Source organism: Carassius auratus, unplaced genomic scaffold (assembly GCF_003368295.1).
Source record: "Carassius auratus strain Wakin unplaced genomic scaffold, ASM336829v1 scaf_tig00017583, whole genome shotgun sequence".
In the NCBI taxonomy this organism is placed as follows: domain Eukaryota; kingdom Metazoa; phylum Chordata; class Actinopteri; order Cypriniformes; family Cyprinidae; genus Carassius; species Carassius auratus.
Window position 1 is genome coordinate 32260 of NW_020524799.1, and position 21274 is coordinate 53533.

Here is a 21274-nt window from a genome sequence, read left to right on the forward strand (position 1 = left end):
GATTATATATTTTACAAAAAAAAAACAATTTTGAAAAACTTTGATTGTATTTTTTGTCTTTCATCTCAGTATTCCTATCAATGTTGTATAACTTTTTTTTTATGTTAGCATAATATTAACTGTTTTTTGAATGTGATCAAACAGTTTAAAATAGCTGGGCTAAGATATAAAACATTTTTTATGACTGCAGAGATATGTTAATTCAGTATATACATTTTCCCATTGGTCGCAATTTTCACCAAAAAAAAATCTAAAAATAATTATTGATTATTTCAAAGGGTTACTAATGACACATTATTTTGTTATTTTCATGTCTGGGAAAAATGTGTAATTAAACGGGTTAATTGTTAGAATTTTTGGTATTTTTGTCTATTTACAAGCAAGACATTTACGTGTACAGTTGCTAACATGAAACTTAAAAAATAAATTTAAAAACACAGATGAAACAGACTCATAACCTTTTTTAATGTTTACAATATTATCTGTACTGTTATTGATCTTGAATTACAATTAATGTATACATTTTAATATCTCCATTAAATTAGTTTAAAGTTATTCATAATCGTATTAATTTATTCTACTAAATGCCTTTGTGTTCTTAAAATCAAATTCAACAAACAATGTCATATTAATACATTATTTAAAGTTATTTTAATTCATATGCAATTCGAATGTTTTTCATATTACATTGTTCATTGTTACTGTTCAGAAGATTATAAAAACGTAAATCCATTTTCTTGCTTTGACGCCCACAATTGACTTGACAGCCAATAGGGGTGAACCAGAGGCGAGCTAACCGACCTTTTCCGTCCAATCATCTTACACGGCTCAACAACGCAGCGCACTCATCGCCACGAAATATTTTTATTTTTCACAAAACAAACCGTCAATATTGGAAGGTTACCAGGCAATATCAGCCAAATAAATGAATATTTATAGGTTTCCCCCGTATGATTCAACACTATAAATATTCATAAGATAAGCTTTCTCCCCCGAACCGCCCATCTTCTTGAACTATGCGCGTGCTCGCACGGTGATGTCACGATTGTTAAAATGGCGGTTCCAACGTCTGCTTTGAAATTACATTCATAATCTACCGCTCATAATTCAAAAATAATACAACGGGCGTCATGTTTTGACAGAAATATTGTTCACAGATAAAACGAAACACTCTTATTTCGATCCAGAATGGATTCGGTGGTTGGAGAAGATCAAACGCTGCCGTTTGACATCAATCTGAGGTGAAGCGCTTTATTTTTTTCATTTTTGTCAAGAGTCTGTCAGGTAACGTTAGCATATTAGCATGAGGGGAGAGAACATTTAAAATAATCGCGAAAATAGTTCCTACCAAATGTTTTCAACCTGTTATTCATCATTAGACTTTTAAAATGTCTAGTGGTAATCCACTCGACAGATAACACTATAGAGATGAGGTAAAGTTAGAATTTCAGCTCATTAAACTATCCCCCGAAGTCCTTAAGATAGCTAACGTTTATTGTTTTTAAGATTTGTATGACTTCATTTAACCCTTATCATGATTTATGTGGTGAATGGGATGCTTTCATTCTATATTATCTCAGAAATTATGCATTTGTTGCTGCATTTGTGTACACTTTCATCCGTCTGACATTTAACTGTAATGTGTTCTTGACAGCTGCAAAGACGAATTTCTAAAAGTCTATAAAGTTAACTTAGTTGGTTTCATTCATTTTCAATTAATAAATGAATGTGCTTCCAATATATGCACGTTATACTTAAGAATGTTTAATATTTTTCTCTTTGTATTGAATCCAAACAAATCTGAATCCAGCCTTTATGGTTATTATTATATATTGCTGATCATGAGTGTGTGGAGTTTGAATCTAAAAGCCTTCATGTTAAAACCAAACACACATGATCCTCTCGGTTAAATATAGCAGGGACTCGATCTCTAAAGCATCTGGGCACACGTGGCTGTTTTTGACGTTTACTGCAGTCAGGAAAATATTTTGGAGAGTCAATACATTCACAAACCGTGATCTGACAGGGATCATTAAATATTTATATTGGAGTATATTAATAATATTTTGTATGCATCAAATGCAGTGCTTTAAATATAACCGTCTGCATTAAACTGGAACTGTCATGCATTAAAACGGATGTATATTTGCATAAAACAATATTGCAGTTAATAAAGTCGTATGCATTGAATGCAGCCCAGATCGAATTTAAGCAGACTTGAAGAGTTAGTTTATTAGAGTACAGACAGCATTAACGCATTCAGTTTCAGTTTCTAAAGGGGCTTTATTCGTGTTGTTGAGCAATGCTGACAGACACACACACACACACACACACAGAGAGAGAGTCCCTAGCTGCTGTTGTGTTGATCATGCGCTGTCATAGTAGAAAACATATTACTTCCTTCCTGGAAACGGCAAATAGCGGAATAGCGCTCCTGTTTATTGTCTGACGCCTTGATCTCTATATTTTACCTTTCTGTGGCCATATGAACATGAAGGAGTGATGTAGGTAGGTTGTAACTCTGTTACACCTGTGATGCTTTTGTATAGAGTTAGTGCTGTGTCTGTGTATTTGTAGTAGATCACTGCTTTATTCTAGAGCTCAGACTTTGTCAAGTTCAGCAGCCGGTCTCTAATGGGCAGGAGTTGAAGGACTCTTGGCTTTGATGGTCAAGTTAGAGACTGTCTGTGCTGTCCTGATGGTCGTGTTGTTGCAGTGTCACCTTTATAAAGCAGGTGGTGAGCCTGGGAGGAAACACAAGACGAAAGCTGATAGCAGTCAGATGCTTGATTCTCTGACATCTGAGAGGAACATTAACCAATTTAAATTATTTCTGAGACTAGCTCATATGTGAACCCGTAAGATAGTTATATAATAGTTTGTGTGTGTCTTCCTGTGGCTAGCACAATGCTAACGGTGCAGGAAAACGTGAGAAGAGGAAGTTGTTTGGCTGTGATGTGTTAAAGGCGTTGTATCCATTTGGCTTCATCCATCCTGCTCAAAATACAGTAGATTAAAATAAACAGGTGGACAATAGTGGTGTTGAGAGACACTGTTTACAGTGTTATTGAGCAGAGTTACACTTGCTATTGTCTGCACATGAATGTGGTTTCATGAGTGCTATATGAATGTAATGGGAGTTTTTGTAAACAGACATAGGATGTAGTGCTCATTTGGGAGTTGTGTTGGGCTTTCAATGGCTGATGCTCGTGGACATTTGGCTGATTTGAGAGGAAATTACTAGAGATCAAGCAGTAATCAGTAACTGGTGTCTAGATCTTAAAATAACACTTTAACTCAAAATGTTTATGTTGGTCAATATCTATTTAACTCCTTTGTTACTTTAAAGTTAATTTCAGCTAGTTGCCAATGCAACCTTCAGTTAAACTTACTTAATATAGCCTACAAAAACTAAAATTGAAATAAATGTAATAAACTGTGTAGACATAAAACATTTTAACTAATAGCTAAAATTGCAAAGAAAATTGAAAATGTAAGATAAAAACAAATTCAAAATTTTAATAAAACTTGAGTTCTTCACTCTAGTATTTAAGAAAAAACAAACCAGCGAGGTTAATTTTTATGATATTTGATTTACATAATCCAATTTATTAGTAATAAGAAATCAAATGTCTGAATTAAAATGAGTGATTTTTTTTAATTTTTTAATTTTTTTTATTCCGGATATTATTTGACTCAAAATCGGCTATATTGTTAGGTTCGATTTTGAAAATTCTATACTTTCGAATGTAAGTATTTGAAACACTTTTAAATAAAATGACATAAATTAGCAAATGCCACTAATTTCAAATATCGGCCTATTAATTGGTATGGTTGAGATATTGGATGTATAAGAAGTAAGAGGCATTAGATTTCTTAGACCTGCGAGGCTCTTCAGTTTGACAGCTGCTCAGTCTTATGTAAGTTCAGTGTGCTGAGTGTCCCGTGGGCTTGCCGTAGCTCTGGGTGACTGTCAGAGGAGCAAAGGGGATTGAATTTGCTTGGGAGCCAAGATTTTACAGCAAATACACACCAACACAACTTAAACATGCTGTAATCTGTACATTCACATTAGTTTCTGACGGCCTGCTTACATCATGCTCTCGCTTGTAGCCAGTGCTGCACTTTAAAATGGTTATGAAAGCACACACACGCACTCTTTATTTCTGCTCCTGCCTTGAGGTTGAGTTATGAAAAGCGTCCACAGACGTATGCATTGTCTGTCGTCTCAGTGTTTGTGTGTTTTTCCATGAGCTGGATAGTAAAATAGAATAGACGCTGTAGTGTAACCGCTGGATATTTGCACCTGCTTCATGGATGAACGCTGACAGTTTTGTGGCTTTGTTGTGGTTGCTGTGTATTTGTCTTACTGTTTGGCTTTTTTTACATTTTTAAATTTGTGTTTGGCTCTTTGTGTTGTGTGTGTGTGTTTCTGTTGCAGTATTTCCAGACTGCCAGAGTCTCTAAACAGCGGCAACTTCAGCATGGACGACATGACAGGTACAAACACCCTCATGTCTCATAATGTAATCTGATAACGGAAAACACAAATGAGAGGATGTAGATCTGTGTACTTTAGCACATTTAGGACTTAAGCCTCTGTTGAATCATCGAGAATAAGATGAAAAGACCATTATTTTGTTCTTCCCTCCAGCCTTTTACCTTTAACTCTGTAATGAAGACACACAGTCTGACACACTTGTTTTATTTCTTTCTGATGTCTGTCCTTGCGTATTAAACCACATGGTCTTAATCAGATTTTCATCAAAGCCTCAAAGGGTCATATGAAAAGAAGTGAGACATTTCTGGAGTCAACCAAAAAGTGTTCATTTGTTCATCTGTTGTCTTGTCGTCTGCAGCGCCTCTGTTTCCAGGGCAGAGGATGTCTCCAGCCAAAGCTCTGACTATGAAAGATTATGAGAACGTAAGTACAACAATATTAAACTTTTTCATTTCTTATAATGAGAGAAAAAGATGTCTAAATGCTGTTTCGGTAGACATCTCACTAGGGTCATGATCTAGAATCCCTCAGTTTTCCACTGGTCATCTGAAAGTTTTAGATCCCACCATTTTTCCACAGTTTTCCTGTCATTTTTGTGTTCTGCACACGATTCAAATACTCCGCTCTCCACCCAAATTTAAAAGCTGCTGTCAGTTAACCCTCTCAAGGCAGGCGTTGCAGATTTGCAACAGTAAAGTAACTAAAAACCTTATTACTCCAGATACATATTTTATGTATCTGGAGTACTAAAAACTTTACTAAAGGTTACTAAAGTTACTAAGTTACTAAAACTTAATTTGAGCCTGAGAGGGTTAATGAAGATTTGCTGAAAGAACTCGCAGCTCGATTGGATTTTATTTTATTTTATTTTGGTCACTGGTAAAGAATACGGCCTTGACTCCCGTTGCATGTTCATACAGACATATTCTAAACACAACTGTAAGCTGCTCTGTGAACAGGACATTTCAAGACTCACACCTGTAAAGAAAATGCGGTTGTCAATCCCAAAAACTGACAGTGTGAACGTAGCCAATGCGTTGAAATATTCTGAAACATGGAACAATATATTAAACATTCTTTTCTTTTCATAGCAGACAGAGCAGATATGCAAAAACAAAGCAACACATGTAGATTTCCTTGATTCCACTCTGTATGTGAACTTCTTAGCTATCTTTCAGCATGTCTGTTGATTTATCAAAATCAGAACATTTCTAAATACTTTTTTTTTTAGTGGTTTGGAACTAAACCCTTTTGATTATGTGCATCCAAGACATGGATGAGTCTATTTCTGCTTTGGAAGAGATTTGGAGAAATGTAGCATTACATCCCTTGCTCACCAATGGATCCTGTGCAGTGAATGGGTGCCATCAGAATGGGAGTCTAAACGGCTGATAATCCAAAAGTAATCCACACCATTCCAGTCCATCCATTAACACATTTTGAAATCAAAAGCTTTGTGTTTGTAGGAAAGAAATCCATCATTAAGCCATCACTTCTGGTCAAAATAATACTCTTTAATCCATAACACTTCATTCAGTAAAAATAAAAATCAATTCCCTGTTGTTCTCCAACATTACCAATAGAACTGTTTTGGAGCATTTTTGCTTGTAAATGGTTCTTGATCTGTTCATAATTCTCTTCTGATTCAGACAAGACAATTGTCACCGGAGGAAGTGTGATGATAGACTTGGTTTGAAGTTAAAAACATCTTGATGGATTTGTTTCTTATAAACATGCATGCAGTATGTCATATTATTTTGTTTATCGGCTGTTTAAACTCATTCTGACAGCACCTGTTCACTGCAAAGGATTATTTTTTTCCAAGTAAGTGATCTAATGCTAAATTTCTTAACATCTGTTTTGATGAAGAAACCAACTAATCCGATTTGGAGTACATTTTCAGCACATTTTTTTGAACTTCATTTTTAACAGGTCGGTATGCAACTAATGTGGTTTCTTTGGCAGTAACGATATTCTGGGATGGTATAAATCTGCCTGTCCATTTAAGGAAAAGTGCTTATTTCTTTGTACTAAGATAAAGATCTGTGTGCATTCCTGTGTGTGTCCAAATGAGAGAAAGTGTGTTTGTGCTGTAGAAACACAGAGATCTTTCAAAGCGGGGTACAGCTGCCCATCACTGTGGTACTTGTGCTTATTCCACACTCTCTCGTTCTATTTGTATATCTTTCTTCCCTTCCCCCTCTTTCTGCCCCAGATGTTGACTTGAAAAACGCTCGGAGTACAATGACTCACAGTTCACTGCCCTGCCTGTCTGTCTCTCTCTCTCTCTCTCTCACACACACACACTCTCTCATGCCAGCCCTCATTACTGACCCACACACAGCCTGTTATAGTCGCTCTGTTTCTCTTTTAGTTCTTGTCTCCTCCCTCCCCATCTCTCTTTCAGTTATTAAATAGAACAGCTTTCCTTATGTTTATTCATGAATGAGTTGTATATTATTGTAATATTGTAATGAAGAAGAACTGCATTTTCAGAAACATTTCAGTATGAAGGAAAGTTAAGTCAAAATGAAGAAGGTTTTCTCCAGTTCGTTCTGGTTTAGTGAACTAGATCAGTTGTAAGACTCAAAAGAATCACGTTCATGAATGTCACAGGAAAACTACAATTTTTTTGTGAATAACAGCATAAATTCCAATTTGTTCTTTAAAATATTCCACACATATTGCTTAAATAGAAGCTTTGTGTACATATTCTTCTTGTTTGTATTGTCTGTGTAAATAAGGAGTATTTTGGGAATAATTCCAATGGTTCCCCTGCAGCAAATCACCGCTCTGAAGAAGGAAAACTTCAACCTGAAGCTCAGGATCTATTTTCTGGAAGAACGTGTGCAGCAGAAATGTGACGACTCCACCGAGGACATTTACAAAACGGTGATTGACACGCACTGTCACATGCATACAAGTACACACATGGCACAGTTCACCTCTTTATATTAAAGCAAACAGTTGTTTTGTGCTTGTTGATCTCAGTTTTTCATTATTTTAAGTATCTTGTCTGTTTGTGTAGAACATTGAGCTGAAGGTGGAGGTGGAGTCAATGAAACGAGATCTGGCTGAGAAACAAGAACTGCTTGTGTCCGCATCGTAAGTGCTGCCCACTTGTTTAGTTCCTATTTTTACTAATCATTGGTACAACATGATAGAGCATGAAGTGATAAATCCTGTTTCTTCCTCTGATTGTTTGCTGAAAAATTGCTACATTTTATCTTTTGATTTTTGTTTTTATCTGTTTCTATTTGACCGTTTTAAGGTGTAGCTCCACCCTTTGTCAAATTCATTGGTCCAAAATTAAATTCCAGAGAGCCATTAAACATCAAATTGTTCTGATTGACTGTCAATTAATTTCCTAGGTTACAGAAAAATTCACTATTTACAAAAATTTCATTTTTTTTTTTCATTTAATTTCAGTCTATTTTACTGATATGGCCCATAATATATAAAAAAAACTGCACCTGGTTATTACTCATTTGCGCTTGCAGGTGAAATATTTACAATTGAATACATGTAGGAGGCAGTAGATATAAGACATGGATCTAAATGATGTGTGTTTGTGTGTGTAGGAAAGCTTTAGAGAGTTTAGCGAGTCGAGGTGTTGATGATGGCAGAGAGAAAATGCATAGAGAAATGGATTCACTCCGAGAAGCTTTCAGCGCTCGGATTCAAGAACTCGAGGAGGTAAAACAAACCCTACAACAATTATAAAAAATGCTTTGGAAGTGTCCTCCAATTTAGTCATTGCTTTCTTTAGTCTCTGCAATCCGCCCAAGAGGAGCTGGAAAGCATGGCCACCATTGCTGAAAAGGAGAAGCTGAAAAATCTTGGATTGGAGAAAGAGCTGCAAGCTGCCAAACAGTCAGGACCCCCAGCGGTTTCAGGCTCCGCCCCCGAAAGGGTCAGAGAGCTCCAGCAGGCCCTCCAGGAGAAGGAGAGGTGATTCAGAAAGAAATTAAATTACTGAAACATCTCCTTACATTAAAAAAGAGTAACTATTTACATATCCCTGATACGATTTCCAAAGTGTTATTGAGCAGCTGCGGGTGTCACTCAAGAATCAAGACGCCATGATTGGAGAGCTTCAGAGTAATGACCCGAAACAGCCAATGACAGAGCAGATGGCACAGCTGAAATCTCTTATTGGCCAAAAAGACAGTCAACTACAGGTTAGTCTTTTAAAACTGATTTATGGCCTGCTCAAAATTCCTAAGGCTGCATAAAAGGCAGATTAATTTATACCAGTTCTGAGTCACTTCAGGCTCTAGTATGAAAATATAAAGTTGACATTGCTGTGTAAATGCATTTATTTAATCTCATTACACAGATGGACCCTAATGTCCAGTTCAGAAGTGCTTCTGTGCTACTTTTGCATTGTAAATTTGGCGTTTGTTTTGTAAATCGCAACAGCTTTCATACATCAAGGTAAATGCTATCTGTAACGCACATGAAAAAACTCAGAGTAATGTTTTGTTTATTTTACAGGCTCTTAGGGAAGAGCTAGACCGTGGGAGAGAAAATGCAGAAAGAGACAAAGAGGTAAGCAGACAGCTAGTCCCATTGTGTTGCCAGAGTATTCCTCTTTCTGAGTACTTTTATAGAGTAAAATTAGCATGTAGGTTAGCCAGCATGATGATATCGGCCTGTGTGATTCATTGGGCGGCTGTTTCATACATGACAGTGTACATGACAGTGAGAAAGGAGCTTGAAGCAATTGAAATTTGATTCATCCATTCCACCAGCATTACAATTTCAGGGTTTTCTTTATGCAACTCGTAAGCATAATAGTTTAAATTAAATATTCATTTATCTGATGCACTCTGAAGTCCTATGTCATAATTAAAAATGACAGGACAGCCAAAGAGTGTGAGAACCCTGTCGACGGGCATGTGCTAAGCTGGATTAGCAGATCAACAGCAGTCTGTGACTGTAGCAAATGCAAATCAAACATGAAAAGGTTGGACAGTTGTGTGCATTTGTTTGGTTTCAACTTCTCAAACTTTTGACGGTAGGATATTTTGGGTGTTCGACATGCAATAGTTTGAGGTTTGTAAATGATTTTTAGTCATTGCTAAGTGGTGGTTATATGTTCTTGCCAATGTCAAGAGTCAACTCTAAAATTTCAGATATTCTCCTCTGTAGACATTGCTGAGGTCCTTCCTTCAGTGCTAATCTGTGAGATTCTCAAGTGAACAAAGATTTGCAATCTAAGATGTCATTCATGTCCATAAACACAATAACAGTGTCGCACTAGCTATGCATCAAAGATTAATATTTGGTGTTTGGGGGTTTGTTTGGATTATCAGAAATATACTGTTTCATGCATAAGTGTAACCTGCAACATCCTCAAGTCACTGTAGGAACATCAACGGCCCAAATACAACTCTTCTCATCGGACTCCTGCTGAGCTGAGTGGATTACTGCATGTATGTGTGTGTGTTACAGCCGTTGTGCACATCACCCAAAGGATTTCCTGTGTGTGTTAGAGGATTAAAGGGTTTAAATCTGCGTGTGGGCAGAGCATAGTCAGCTCCGATTCAGTGCAGAGCAAGACGGAAGGAAAAGCATTGAGGCAGATGCATAGCAAGATAGTATGCGTACAGATCAGAAATTTTTTGTGTTAGTCTGGTGAACATGCGTGACCCATGCCGTGTGTGTGGGGTGTGTGTGCAGGGAGGTCAGTGTCGCTGGTTGTTCAGCGCATGTGGCCGTCTGAGGTTGGCAGTCATCCTTTCGCATGTGTTGGGCTTGGAGTTGCAACGAGACGGCCACAGTGAGTTTCTCTGCGGAAAATGCGTGTTTTTACTCGAGCGCATTGTGCAATGCGACGTCGCCATTGGACAGCTGCAGGAAACGCATGCCGCTCAGCTGCAGCGGATGCAGAACGACAGAGATGGACTGAAAGCGCAAATCACAAACAAGTACAGACAACATAACCAACACAAAATAAGTGGAAACGTACCTCTTAAACAGGAAGTTCAGACTGGAACAAGCTTAAATACTTCAAAGCAGCTGCAATGCATTCGACGAGCTCAACCTGTTCAACCAAAGCAGCAACAAACACGGATTGGCAGTGTCCAAGACAAACTAGGAAGAAGTCAAGGGCTTGTTTCTGTGAATTCAGATGGTGAAGGCCAACAGGAGAAGTTTAAAGGTCGATTGAGGAGGTGTGTGAGTCTTGAGCCGCTTAGTAAAACAGATCATTCTCAACGTTCAAAATTACATTCTTCTTCACATAAAAATTTAAAAACCACTGGCGTGCCAGTAACCCGACCTCGTTCTCTTAGTCGCGACTATTTGGACGTCGTAAATAAGAAGAGCGCTTTGATTTCACGCTCAACTTCCCTCCAATCAGTGGCCCTGGAGCAGTATGACCACGCCCACATCAGTGCATCACCCCTCAGACAGACACGCCCACTGAGAGGCTCCACCCCCACAACCGTAGAAACGACCTCGCTGGTGTGTGATATACTGCAGCTCTTGAAGAGTGTGCAAGGAGTGCGGCCTGTCCCACGATGCAACAGTAGCAAGATTCCAGTATTAAAATATCCGAGTTATTTACATGGAAACACCCACAGCGGTGTGTCTTGGAAATTGAAGCTGGAGAGAAGTCTGAGAGAGATGGAGGAGGATTTTAATGATGAATACATACCTGTTAAACAGGAGGTACATCACTTCTACACAGATTTTGATGACTCTCTGACTTCTCTAATTTTAGCTAGGATGTTAGGGCACTGCTTACCAGTTTTTAGTGGCAAATTAAATACATGTTTTTTTTTTTTTGTTTGCAGATGTTTGTTGAAAGGCAGAATGAACTGAGCAGATTGGAGCAGAAAACCAGGCAGCTGACCGAAGAACTGAACACGGCCAAAAGCAGCAGCCAGACCCTCAAACACACGCTAGAAGAAACGGAGAGAGAAAATAAGGTAAATACTCTGCAGACAAACCCTCTCTGCATATAAGCAGACTATGCCAGGGTTTGTATTGGCTAAAATAACAGAAATGATATAAGCCTCTTTAACAATGTCGGTAATAATTTTAGAAATTGGTTCCGTGCATACATGAATTCTAAGCAGAAATTGTCATTGAATTAACAGCAAAGTATTGTGCTGAAGTCTCATTGGGTTCCTCTGTGTTTTAGGCTCTTTCTGATGAGCTGCAGGAGAAAGAGATCGAACTGACTGCAGAGAAGAAGAACTCTCTGAAACGAGACAAAACCATCCAGGGTCTCAGTCTGGTTCTCAAAGAGAAGGAGAAAGAGGTGTGACGCAGTCAAACATTAAAACTGTTTGATGTATTTTTTATTTTTATTCTATCAACAAAATTTCAGCATTATAGAAGAAAAAAAGTAGGGCAACTCAGAGCAAAATAAAACAAGTACTTGAATAAAAATGTATGGTATCACTTTAGAATAGTGTCCAATTCTCACTTAAAACTAGTTGCTTATTAGAATGCCTATTATTAACATATTGGCTGTTTATTAGTGCTGATAAAGTACATATAATGCATGACATCCATAATCCTACCCAATACCCTACCTTATAAACTAATAATAAGCGTCAAATTGGGAGTTAATTGAGTTTTGTCATAATTAATGCTTAAAATAAAGTGTGACTAAATTTATATTAACAATTTATATAAAAAATGTTTTTATATGGCAGATTTAAAAAATATAAAAAAGTCTTTATTGGAGATTATATTGAACTAATGATAATAGAAACATAAGTCTGAAGCAAATGTTATACATTTGGGTTTGAATTTAATCAATCTTTCTTTGTTAATGTCGTATTTACTTGACAATGGTTTTATAATGTATTTGAAAACAATCTCATATGAATTGAGTTTTCACTAAAAACTAGAATGCTTTTGACAACAAATACTACTATAAAATGTGGTTTTACCTATATTTATCCTTCTTTATTTCAGATCGAGGGTCTATCTGGTGATCTTGAAGAGAAAGATCAGGCTCTTGCTAAGGCTCGAGAGGCCCTTCATAAAGCCAAACTACAGAAGTATCAGGTATGTGTGATTGTGCACTTTTCAGTGGTGAGGTAGAACAGATTGACAGCTGGAGCTACTAAGTTGCTCCTCGTCACTAATATAGTAGATGGGTGAAGGATTTGTGTAATGAGTGTGTTATGTTCTTCCGTTTGTTCCAGGGGGCTGAAGACCAGCAGTCTTTACTCCTGGAGCAGCAGGCTGAATTATCACGGCTCCAGGCGGAGGCTCACTCCTCGCTGCTGGAAGCCCAGAGGCTGCAGCGTGTGCTGGGCAGCAGAGATTCAGAGCTGTGCCTTCTTCAGCAGGTCAAACTAGAACTAGAACAAGAGCTGGAGCAACTGCAGCAACAGAAGAAGAAGGGAGACAAGACCATTAATGTGAGGAGCACAGACATTGTATTGTACAAACGAAATACTTATGTCATTACAAAGAAATACTACATATGATTTTAATTAAAATGCTCAGATTAACCACAATTTTTAATGATATTGCATTCTTTTTTTATGTTTTTGCTTTCGTCTGTTTATTGCAGGATCTTCAGAACCAGTTGAAGAAGCTAAACGGAGCTCTTGCTGACAGAGAGAACGCTCTAGAACAACAGCGTCTAGAACAGCAAGAGCAAAACCGCGCAGCTGAACAAAAACTACAGAACACCATAGAACGACTCACAGCTAGTCTGAATCATAAAGACCAGCAGCTGCAGGTACACACACACACACACACACAGAGCTTACACACAACACCTCTATGCTTTTTTTTTACTCATTCCTGTTTTTTCAGGACTATATGAACATGGTTAAAGATCTGGAGAAGAACAGAACTCAAGAGGAAGGTGATCCCATGGTGGATAAACTGAGAGCACGACTCAAGGAGAAAGAGAAAGCACTTGAGGTTTGTGGCTCTTCCTTTATTGTTTTCTGTATTTATACACAAGTTTTGAAGGTACAGTACCATAAACCACCTTTTTAACTCAGATATTGATTCCAGGTGGATGGTTGTATGTTAATGATTTGTGTTTCTCTGTTTGTGTCAGCAGAATATTAAGCACAGTTGCCAGCCTTGATTATCATAAATATCGACCACTTGAGATTTTTGTGTGCTTTATTCTCTGTGAGCAGAAAGCCTTGGATGAGAAGTTTGCAGCCGTGGAGGAGAAAGAAAATGAGATCCATTTGCTGCAGCTGAGCTTGAGAGAGAAAGAAAGAGACGTGGAGCGTCTCAACAACCTGCTCTCACACAACGAGGAGACTATCAATGTAAGACTGTGTTTTTGTGTGATTAGAGAGAGATTTTAAATTGGTGAATGTTTAATTTCTTCACATAAAAGTGCTGATCTAGAATCAGATGCTAATGGTTTCTCTCTGTGTAGAGTTTTGATGCACTAATAAAGGAAAGAGATCTGGAGCTGCAGCAGCTGTTGAACTCGCTGAAGAATCTTCAGAGGTGTAAAGACGAGACTGAGCAGAACCTCCAGAGAGCTCTGAGAGAGAAAGACGCCATTATACAGCACTTACAGCAAGCGCTGGACAACAAAACGAGAGACATGGAGGTACAACACGCACACTCAAGTTTTGGTGCAGACACAGTCAGAATTTGCTAAGTGTGAAGGCATTTTCTCCTCACTTTCCAGGAGATGGCTGGTAGGGTTCTGAGCCAATCAGAGTCCCAGGGTCGTGACCTCGCAGAGCAGATGAGTCAGAGGTTAAAGGTCACAGAGGCGATGCTGTCCGAGGCAGTGAAGGACAGAGAGAGGCTAGTGACCGAGAACCAAGCCGCTGTACAAAACCTGCTGGCCACAATCAGCAGCAAAGACCAGCTTCTGAAGGTACTAGATGACCGGGTTATTTCACTATCATTGAGATACTATCATAGTTTTGTTCAAAAATATTTTAAGTAATTTCAGATTTAATTGAATAACTTTTTTTTTTGTATTTCAATTTTCACATCAATTTTTATATTTTAATCATATTGCTATTTTTTTAATTTCAAGTAATTTTTTTTTTTTTTTATGGTTTTGATGCACTTGTACACTTGTGCTTGATATGTGTACTTATAAGCATCGTTTCCAATGCCTCAGAAATATCTGTTTTGTGTTTGCAGGAGAGTGCGGAGCGTCACGTACAGGCTCTGAATAATCGTGCAGGAGAACTGCAGGATCTTCGTAAGGAGTTGGCAGACACACAGCTGCAGCTCAGAAACGCACAGAGACTGAACGCTACAGCAACACAGGACGGCCATCTAGAGACCGCTGAACTCCGTGCAATGTTGGCGGAAAAGGATGCCCTCATTAATGTGAGACTTTGACCTGTAATCTTTTGATCACAAGGCTGTTTTCACACTCAAATCGATTGCTCAGTCCAGAAACGGAATTGCTTTAGTGTGCAAAAAACCTTCTTAAGACGTAATTTTGTGGTAATTAAATGCCAAGTGATGTTGTTCTGTTGCTTTTATAGAAACTGTTAGACCGTGGACAGGCGAAAGATCGCATCCTGTTGGAAATGAAGACGAGTGAAGCTCTTCCTCCTCAGGTGCTGGAGCTCAGACAGACCATTGAGGTGCTGCAGAAGAAACTTGAGGAAAGAGAAGGTGAGAGTGTGTTTGTCCTGTAAGAATATAACGGTTTTACAGTAAAGGTGCACATATAGGCAGATAATGGGGATATTTCTTGAAAAACATGGGTATTGTTAGAAATATGCCATGCTTCACTTAAATTCAACTTAAATGATATCTAGACATAACATTTGTTGTTTGTTTTTGAAGCTGAACTAAGCAGGCAAAACAGTGAGGACACTCTGGATATAACAACGGTCAGTAAGAAATCTGTGCTGATTTTGAAGAAAGAGCTCATAGAGAAAACAGAAGCTCTGAACGCCGCACTGAAGAGAGAAAACCAGCTCAAGGTCTTTAATTTGAGATCTTAATGGATTTGTTTTTTTGTGTGTTTCAACGTTTGAAGTTTTTAAAATAATTGTGTGTTTGTGACAGATTTCTCTAGCAGAGCTTCAGTCAAAGGTCTCAGACCTAGAGATGCAATTAGAGGGAAAGATAGCCAATATCGAGTCCCTGACATCAACACTCAACACTAAAGAAGAAATCATTACTGTGAGTAGAAATCACACTCACATATACCACCATTCAAACATTTTTTTTTTTTTAATCGAAAGTAATTAATACTTTTATTCAGCAAAGATGTATTAAATTTATCAAAAGTGACAATAAAACATTAAACGGTAAAAAATGAATCTTTCAAGGCACACCTAGCATGAGCCCATGAGGTTGGGTTACAGTATATGCTTCAGTCTGATTTTGTGGTCCATTGCAGGAGCTGCACCAGCGTTTGTCTCAAAGAGGGGACAGTCGACTTCCTCTGACCCGGGATCAAGCGTCCCAGCCGGGTGAGAGTGAATGCAGCATTACATCTCTCCCTCAGAGAGAAAGAACCATCATTGGGGGAGATCGCCAACAACAGGTAAATGTGAACACATGCATGCATTCTTTAAGCTGATCCATGCCAGCATCTGTAATGTTGAATGCCTTTCTTCTTTTGTAGGAGGTTGCATCTCTATCTGATCAGCTGACTGAGCAGACAGAGTTAAACCGAGCTCTGAGAGCTGAGCAACATCTCTATTCTGACCTCATCAGAGCCGTCAAAGATCGTGACAGGTGTGTGACAACTAAGAGTTTGTAATGTGCTGTTAAACACTTGATACCTATATTTAAATGATGTTTTTTTTTTGTTGGTTTCAGTGTTGAGAGGCTGCAGGCTCTGCAGCTGGAGCTCACAGCTGTATCACTCCTCAGACAGCAGCTGGAAAGTGGAGTCCAGATGAACACAGAGCTGAGAGATCAGCTACAGAAAGAGATCCAGAGAGCCAAACAGAGAGAAGGTGCAGAAAACCAGTCAGATGTCATGCTCTAATCTCCCAATATACCAAAAGAACCTTTTAGTTTGTTCAGCCAACAGTGATGCAGGGCTATAGTCAGTTCAAGGTCAGAGCTAAGGGCTTAATATTTTGCCCATCAGGTTGTTGATTTTCTGGATGCATCTTATTAATATCAGGACACACAGTTACAGCTCATCCAGCTTTTACATCATTATCCTTGTTCATCCGCACATAACCATGCTTTTTTATTTATATGAAAGCTTGCATTTATCTTTTTTCTGACTTGCATGTATGTTTGTTCTGTTTTGTTTTGTGTTGTTCTGGCATTCCTGTCTGTCTTGTTCAACTCATTTTTTCTGTTGTCTGTGATTATTTATTTATTTATTTATTTATTTATTTATAGATAATATATTCTTTGTAATAAAGTGTTTTAAATGTGTGTGTCTCATCAGCACTGAAACACTATTAATACACTAACCTCATCCCTCCCTGCCATGTACACGTCTTCACTTATTCAGCTTGTTTCTTTCTTTCTGTGCATACCAATGAAAACCTTTCCAGTCCATTAATCTTCACATTCCTCACAAGACTATACTCACTGTTTTTATTTATTTTTTAAGTTCAGTGCCTCAGATACACTGAATGATGAAAATAAAACTCATTCTGTCCATTTCTGCTCCATTTACCTTTAATCGTTTTGTGTCCATCTGCTTTGTGGGATTGTGGCTGTGGTGATGCCTTTTCCAGCCCAAACAAGATAAAATAAAAATCTGCAATAATAGTCTTATTTCTGTGCTATATGTGTATATACTATATATATATATATATAGAGAGAGAGAGAGAGGTAGAGAGATTTTAAATTAGCTTCTAATTAGTTAATTATCTAATTAGTTCTAGTTTAACTAAGTACTTCAACCTAAACATTTGTCAACATTCATATTTTTATAAAATGTTAACATTTTATTACAATTTAAATAATAACATTTATTAATTATTTTAGTTTATTTAAAGTTATTTATATATATATATATATATATATATATATATATGTGTGTGTATATATATATGTGTGTATATATATATATATATATATATATGTGTGTGTGTATATATATATATATATATATATATATATATATTTTTTTTTTTTTTTTTTATATATATATATATATATGTGTATATATTTTCATAGTTAGATTTTTTTCTTATTTTTACTTCTATATATTACACTGAAGCTGATCTAGAGAAACTTATTTATTTGATAATTGATCCATTTTTATTCCCCCTTCATAACTTTTGAATTTGATTCAAATTGAATGTGATGCTATTTGCCGATCATCTTTCTGTGCACACTCACAAAACACAAAACAAAAAAATGCACCTGATTAACTTTCCTATTAACTTTCTACCAATGTCTTGCTGTGGCTCTTGCTTTCACCACTCAGCTTACAATAAATATCGGCATAAAATAAATATGCCTGGAAATAGCATTGTGTATATTATTCTATGGTGCAACTTTGGTTTATGTCATATTGATTATGCACCCATCCATTTCTTATCATTATAATTTGTGTTTTCTAAGCTGTTCTTTAAAGACTAAAAAAGGAAATATGCAGAGAACAAAGTTAAAGTTGTGCATATATATTGAATGTGTTTGGAGTGTTACTAACTGCATGAGTATACATGTGTTTGCAGGTTCAAACCCTTCAGAGTTAGAGAGTCTGCGGGATGCACTAGAGGAAGCCCAACGCTGGAACGCCTCTCTGCAAGCCAGACTGGGTCAGATCCAGAACCGGGGAGGAGGGGTTGGACAAGCCAATGATACTAGTATGTTCACATGTCAAACCTATCATTTGTCCATTCTTAAATTAAATTATTTAAGTTCATTTGAATTAATTCACCTGATGATTTTAGTGGACACACTGAGTTGGATTGGCGATCAGACGTCCTATATGAGTATATGTGTTGGCGAAGGGCCAGAGGAGGAGCTCCAGCACTTGACCATTGAACAGCTCAGAAAAAAAGTGAGTGCCTAATCGCCAAGTGTTATGTCATTTTTGTCAAACAAGATTGAAAGATTTACATTTTCCTCTTATTTTCAGGTTTTAGAGCTTCAGGCAGTCAATGCTGAACTGCAGAATAAGCTGCTTCTGATGGAGAAAGACATTGTGGGAAAAGATCCAGTAGACTATCAGAAAGAACCAGACCTAATCAACCTCTCAACTCCAATCAAGGTATTAAAGGTCACAGTGAAATATTTTCAAAAATAGGCTTAGAAATATTGTTATTTTTATATCTTATGTAATGTTTTTAGAATACATTTTTGCAAAGCCAACATTTGGTTTGATGCCAATGTAAAATGGGGCCCAGTTTCTTACCTTCTTTTAACCTCTTGACCTTTAACCTCAGACCTTCTGGTTTTGTGCTTTTGTGTTCTGTTTATGATCGACCTCTTGTCTGTAGTTGAGTTTCTAGTCTACTAACATTAGTAAGCTGTAGATTGGACCTTCTGCTGAATGAGTGGTTATGTATGTGTCTGTGGTTATTTTATTTTTTCCTCCCTCTAGTTTTCTCTCTGTGTCTCTGTCTTCCCATCCCTGCTAACCCCAGTTATCTCCTCTCTCTTGTCTTTCTGACATATCTTTTCTTACCCATGATCACCTGCAGCCGTCCCATCCTACCGTTACTTTGTGCTTTCTTTATATTCTGTTCCATTATGACATTTTATGTTGTTAAGTCATGTGTCACCAAACATGCCATTACTGTAGCAAACACAGATACAGCAGAAACCGACTTCTGAAGATGATGTGACACTTATGCATCCAATCACGGAGGTAAGAGAAATGGGAATATATGAGTCAATTTTGTAAAAATATACTTTAATCTGGATCCTCAAATTTCAATCTGGAAAACACTGTACTCTTGTTTTGGTATTTACTGTTGTCCCATGTGTTGTATATCTCTAAGGAGAGATGTAATGAGGCAAATCGTTCTGCAGAGGATGTTAGTGAGAGTAATCATCCATCACAAACTCAAAGACAGCAAAGTGGAGTACAACTCGCATCTAGATTCTTTAGGGATGAATCGGACAAAGCAGAATTCCGATCCCTTCTCTCAGATTGCGGAGCGGAGTCAGTCTCTCAACTCCGGTATGTTTAAGATAACTAGGTATCCACATTGTAGCTCTGTATGTCAAACTAAACCTTTAACTGTTGCCATTTGTAGGGAGCAAGTCGCCAAACTCCAGTTGGAAAGCGTCTGAACTCCGTGGACTTTTGAAGGAAGAAAAACGCACTGAGTCCAAAAGAAAAGCGCAGAGAGTTCTGGAGAAAAGCGACAACCATGGAGACTTGCACCAAACCGTGAAGGTGCTCCCGGCTTCAGAAGCCAGAAGTCACAGAAAGATAATTCGACTGCTAAAAAGAGCAGCTGCAGCCAAACTCTGTCTCTGATGCTAGAAGTCCAACTTAACCTTAAGATGATTGGACAGCAATATGGATCAACTGCAGACAAACCATGAAGAATCTTCAGAGACAAACCAGCACGCTGGAGAAAGAGAACAAATCAAGAGAAAGGAAAGAAATGGAGGAGAGATATGAGAGAAAGAAGGCAGGGCCAAAGCACCAAATCCAGCAAGAATCAGAAGCAGCACATGGCCAGACATGCAGTACGTATTAGTCACATTTTCTACCGGAAAAAGGTTTGAAAGTCTAGCTTTGGTTGGTAAACGGTTTGGAAACGGTTGTGGGTTCAAACCTACCAAGAAGCAATTATGCCTGAATTTTAAACTTCTGGAGCAACCTGGAGTAACCTGGAGTTAGGTGCCATGTTCATGGACTCAATAGTGGCTCATTGCATGTAGGGATTTAACAAGCAACCATAGAGTTGCCAACCCTATTATCCAGGGTTTTTCAGTCCTTTTTCTGGAAATTTACCTTCCTAAAAAGTTCAGCTCCAACCCTGATTAAACATATCTGAACTGGCAAAATAGTGTGTTTCAGAAGCACTTGATAATTACAACATAGGTGTTTTGGGAGCAGGTTGGAACTGAGTTGATCTTATGGAAAAGTATAAGGTAACCCTGCTTTATCCAGAAGGGCTAGGTTGACAATACTGAATTTTTTATCTTGATTTTAATTAACCGATAACTGTTCTTTTCTTTAAGAAGAATTGACATGATTGACCCGATATATATACCTAAATTAATCTATACCGAATAAAATGAAGAGCTTTTGAATCTAAATTGAATTTATTCATGAAATAATGTGACGCACCACCCCTTTTTCCCACTTCTTTTTGCCTTTAGTGTGGAGATGCATCCAAACCTGTCTTTACTGCTTCTTTGTCTTTTCCAAATTATATTATTTGTAAAATAATCCTAATGTCATTTGTTTTAGGCGTATGTAAAATCTCGGCTACCAGTACCTGTGATCCAGTAAGGGCTCTGGGCAGAGTTCAGAAGATCTGAGTGAGCTGAATTTAATTCATGTTCACTCCAGAAACAAAGACTACCTGATTGGGACGGAAGAGTCTGATTACAGCACGGACAGCAAGACGTCTTCGAGATCAGCTCAGCACGGACACCTCGAATTAGACCACGTTAAAGATTCTAGCCTGAGACCGACTGCAGAAACGAAACGAGACGCTAACATGAACGAGAATCTGGAATCTGAGCTAATGGGGCAATTAGATTTGTTGAATCAAGAATGCCAAGAGAAGGAGGAGCTAATCTTCCGCCTGAGGGAACAGGTCCAGGAATGGGACGAGCTACAGGCAGAGCTACAGGAGAAGGACAAGCTCAACCGAGAGTACCTGGAAGCTATACAAGCGGCAGAGTCTACTATTGCGTACCTCACCGCATGCAGCTTGGACTCGG

The 21274-nt window shown here is 37.9% G+C and overlaps 1 pseudogene; it reads left to right on the forward strand.

The window, feature by feature from the left end:
- The first annotated feature begins 1031 nt into the window (after nt 1–1031).
- On the forward strand, nt 1032–19850 carry LOC113075736 (myomegalin-like; annotated as a pseudogene).
- Nucleotides 19851–21274: the final 1424 nt, after the last annotated feature.